The sequence below is a fragment of the Cherax quadricarinatus genome, chromosome 63 (assembly GCF_038502225.1).
Source record: "Cherax quadricarinatus isolate ZL_2023a chromosome 63, ASM3850222v1, whole genome shotgun sequence".
NCBI classification, from domain to species: Eukaryota; Metazoa; Arthropoda; class Malacostraca; order Decapoda; family Parastacidae; genus Cherax; species Cherax quadricarinatus.
Window position 1 is genome coordinate 278,813 of NC_091354.1, and position 5,000 is coordinate 283,812.

The 5,000-nt window shown below is 40.0% G+C and overlaps 1 protein-coding gene across 1 annotated transcript in view; it reads left to right on the plus strand.

The window, feature by feature from the left end:
• Window positions 1–5,000, plus strand: part of LOC128705741 (uncharacterized) — an 85,385-nt gene that overhangs the window by 4,251 nt on the left and 76,134 nt on the right. Inside the window, exon 2 of the mRNA XM_070098541.1 lies at window positions 1,947–2,480. The gene's annotated coding sequence lies outside the window, so the exon portion shown is untranslated. The remainder of the gene's footprint in view (window positions 1–1,946; window positions 2,481–5,000) is intronic.

A 5,000-nucleotide genomic window follows, 5' to 3' on the forward strand; every position in this document is an offset into this window, starting at 1 on the left:
GTTGCAGTTTAAAAACTGTAGTGTAAAGCACCCTTCTGGCAAGACAGTGATGGAGTGAATGATGGTGAAAGTTTTTCTTTTTCGGGCCACCCTGCCTTGGTGGGAATCGGCCAGTGTGATAATAAAAATAATAATATATATATATATATATATATATATATATATATATATATATATATATATATATAGATATATATATATATATATATATATATATATATATATATATATGACAATACGTTTAAATAGTAGAGAGAGAGAGAGAGAGAGAGAGAGAGAGAGAGAGAGAGAGAGAGAGAGAGAGAGAGAGAGAGAGAGAGAGAGGGAGAGAGTGGAAGTTACTTGATAACGTTATGAAACAAGTAGACTCTGATAAAGGGAGAACAAAATGGAATTGTAGAAGAGAACAATATGGGAGGAAAACTTGCTTTTATAGACTGAGTTAGAGAGGGAGAAGGTGACCATGTTTTGTGATGTGTTGTGTTGCGTTGTGTTGTGATGTGTTGTGTTGTGATGTGATATGTTATGATGTGATGTGTTGTGTTGTGATGTGTTGTGTTGTGTTGTAATGTGTTGTGATGCGTTGTGATGTAATGTGTGTTGTGATGTGTTGTGCTGTGATGTGATGTGTTGTGTTGTATTGTGATGTGTTGCGATGTGTTGTGTTGTGTTGTGTTGTATTGTGATATGTTATGATGTGATGTATTGTGTTGTGATGTGATGTGTTGTGTTGTGCTGTGATGTGTTGTGTTGTGATATGTTATGATGTGACGTGTTGTGTTGTATAGTGATGTCATGACGCTGTGGTGTGTTGTGATGTGTTGTGTTGTATTGTGTTGTCATGACGCTGTGGTGTGTTGTGATGTGTTGTGTTGTATTGTGTTGTCATGACGCTGTGGTGTGTTGTGATGTGTTGTGTTGTATTGTGTTGTCATGACGCTGTGGTGTGTTGTGATGTGTTGTATAGTGTTGTCATGACGCTGTGGTGTGTTGTGATGTGTTGTGTTGTATTGTGTTGTCATGACGCTGTGGTGTGTTGTGATGTGTTGTGTTGTATAGTGTTGTCATGACGCTGTGGTGTGTTGTGATGTGTTGTGTTGTATAGTGTTGTCATGACGCTGTGGTGTGTTGTGATGTGGTGTGTTGTGATGTGTTGTGTTGTATAGTGTTGTCATGACGCTGTGGTGTGTTGTGATGTGTTGTGTTGTATAGTGTTGTCATGACGCTGTGGTGTGTTGTGATGTGTTGTGTTGTATTGTGTTGTCATGACGCTGTGGTGTGTTGTGATGTGTTGTGTTGTATTGTGTTGTCATGACGCTATGGTGTGTTGTGATGTGTTGTGTTGTATAGTGTTGTCATGACGCTATGGTGTGTTGTGATGTGTTGTGTTGTATAGTGTTGTCATGACGCTATGGTCTCCCTCTCTGGTAAACAGTAAATCCTCCATCATTTATTCTCACGTTATTGTGGAAACACCACAAAAATATTTTTGCAACTTGTACAAAACGAGCAAAACACAGTGCAATGCATTTCATGTAATAAAAATAATAATTGATTCAGAAAAGAGGAAATGTGTGAAAAACATAAAGGCTCTCCCTACATTTTCACCACTGGTTTCCAAATCCCATTTTTTCAGACTCTTAGCAGAAAATAAATTAGAATTAACAAAATACTGAAAAAAAAGCGCTGATATGAAGCCTTTCAAACTGATGGTGAACCAGGTTATCCAGGAAATGTGCTGAGAAAACAATCCACTCGGGATGCTCTTAGAAATCACTTAAATTACAAGTGCAGCTGAATGAAAGTGTCGCTGTAGTGTCATGATTTAGAAAGTGAGATCGTGAAGACCAATATATTTATTGTTTTAAAGATTTCAGTTGAGAATATTGTCAGAGTGGATGAACCATTGAGGGTTAAGTACAAAACATTGTTTTTTTTTTTTACAGGAAAGCACTAAACCCATAAGAAATAAAAATTATTACAGTGAGTGACGGGAAAAGAAGCGAGGCGCAAGTGGTAATTGACAGGTGACGGTGAGGGTTGTAAGTTCACGATAAACACATTCATGATCCTAAATTAAAATGTGTGAAGCCTTGAACCCCTTCAGAGAGAGGATTGCTGAAGGCTCGACCCTCCGTGCTCCAGGAGCGAGGCAGACACACGCTACACAACTATACTCACCAAGTGAGTGAGTAAACCTGCCTGGAATTCAGACCTACGGGAAAAAAATATCTCCTGAAGTTATGTGATTGTCAAGCCCCACCAGCAGGATGCTGCACCTCCCCTTTACGAGGCTAAAGATTCCTACATAGGGCTCACAGTTTGCGTGTGGGGGTACCTGAAGACACAGTTCGGGTGTGGGTTGCTTAGAGGAACCCACAGTTCTGGTGTGCGGGTGTGGGGAGCCTCGAGAAGGTATTCCTCTCAGAATTTCCAGCACCTTCTAAGTCATGACAGCATTATGGACTAACATATTTAAGGTCAGTAATACTACTATTACCACTACTGACACTGCTATTACTATTACTGTTGATATTACTACTACTACTACTACTACTACTACTTTTACTACTACTACTACTACTACTTACTACTACTACTAATACAAAAAATCTACCCAAAGTTTTGTCAGTCATAGTCAGGATTTTAATATTATCTTTGCAAGCTAATGTAAAATTTGGTGTAAATGCTGTTAATATGTAAAGTTTTCAAGTTACATTGTTTTACTGAGGTAAAGTAAACTACGGTGCGTAACACCTGGTAAGCTGAGAGTATCGGTATTTTCTTATTAATAAATGTCTATGAGCAGACAGGTGGGTAACAGTGCACTTTCATTATAGAAATATTTTTTAAGGCGACTTTCCGCCTGATGTTATTGTGTTCTTGTTGTGGTGAGATACTCTAGGGAATTCTTTGGTGACGTAGTTAGCAGAGAGAAACTTTACTGAGATGTTTCGCCCGTGCTTAGGCTGTTTCGATCAGTGAAGCCTGTGGATATGCTTCTTCTCTGACTGAAGTAACCTTTCCACAGGTGAAAAGTCTCAACAAAATTCATCTCGACAATCGTGTCATTTTCACCACTTGTCGACTTTGCTCCATTTGTCTCCAGTGAATTCTCTGATTGCTTTGGCGGAGAGTTCAGTGATGGTGGTGATGGTTTTCTGGAAGAGGGAAGTCGTGGCTGCTGCCGTATGTCCGGTGGGAAGTAATTATGGTCTCTCAGTGGTTGTGCCTTTTTGTTTGGAGATAATACTGAAGATTTGCTATGCAAGGATGGATGATGTGCTGAAGAAATACGAAGACCGAGGAAGCTTTATCGATGTGTGTTTCATGGTTTGGTAGGTAAACACTGCTGCAGATTGGAAGGGAACGTGTGGAAAAATTATTATTGTATTAATGTTGGTAGAATTACCGACAATATGTTAGGTAAAAGAACACAGGTGCAACTAATGTGGCATTTTATTGTGGCAACGTTTCGCTCTCCAGGAGCTTTATCAAGCCGTAACGGCTTGAGAAAGCTACTGGCGAGCGAAACGTTGCCACAATAAAATGTCACATTAGTTGCCCTTGTGTCCTTGTACCTAACAAAAAACATTATAATTGCGCCTTTTTTAGTTCTGAAATCATGCTGTGAGTAGAAAGGAATCAGATCACCCTTGGTGAAAGGATTTCAGTGGGTTTAGTATTTGAAACGATCGCCACTCTTGATGAGAAGGACTCCCAAAAACAAAAGGGTCAAGACCTAGCAGCCTCTTCTTCCACAAGAAAGTAAATTAAGTGCCCAACTTGGATGCGAAGGTCTATAAAGTTAGAAAGGTTGAAGCGTCTGGGTCTCATGACCAAGACGTTGTCAGCATATTTGAGCCAGGAGATAGGCTAAGCAATTCCGTTTTTATGTCCTCTAAGTCAATTCTAGTTAAAATTCATTGACTGGGGAACACATTGCCGGCGCAAATTTCTGCTCATATACGTAGGTCTTCTTCAAAAGAGAATAAGTTAAAACCGACACAGTTTTCTGAGAGAGGAAAGTCACAGTTGATGTAGATAAATTTCCGGGAAATGTTGCCACTTTATGAATAGGAACTCGGAAAAACACCGGGTTTATGATATATTTAAGCTAAGAGAGAAGGTCTATAGAGTGTTTAAAATGTTAGGGAGCAATAGCACCCAGCAACATAGACTGGTGTCTAGATAGAAGGCCAGCAAGTTTGTGGAGCCTCTGCCGGTGCCTTAGATAAATGGCTTCTAGTGGAATATTGGGGTTATGTGTTTTGAGGACAGTGTAAGTGTGTGCAGGAAGACCATATCACGTACTCAACAAGGCGAGAAACACTGTTATCTTGAACCAGCCAGACCTACACACATATATGGTCTTCGAAAACACATAAATCCAGTGTTTTACTCTGGCCTATTACCTCCCGTATCGGCTATTTCACACACATTGGCTGTATATAAATTCGTGTTATGCCCTATGGAGACCCTAACCAAGACATCATTTCTTCAAATCGGTAATTTCATAATATGAAAATTGCTGTGTCTGTAAAGTCGTCAACATCAACATCATTCAGCACGAGGTGTAATGGAGGTTCGATCCTCCGTCTGCTCATCACCAGACAGAAACGATACTTGAGTAGAGTCCTCACCAGACGCGTCTTTTGCTTTGATCATTGATGTGAATACAGTCACAAGTGCCTCCTGGCAGCAAATATTGATCCGTGACTGGCTTTACAGGAGGTGGCTGTAGGCTGGGTGGCTTGGCTTTAGTAGGCTTGAAAACTGTCCGGTACACGAGGGTTATTCAGGCAGTATTTCACCGGTACACTGCCGGTCAAGGATACTTCAAACCCGAAAATTGGGATTAAAGTAAACTCCGGGTGAGTATACACAGATATTCACTAATTTCTGAGAGTATACACAGATATACGTATCTTTCAATGTGTATACACAGAAACACACACGTGTTTCAGTGAATATACACAGATACACACACATATTTCAGT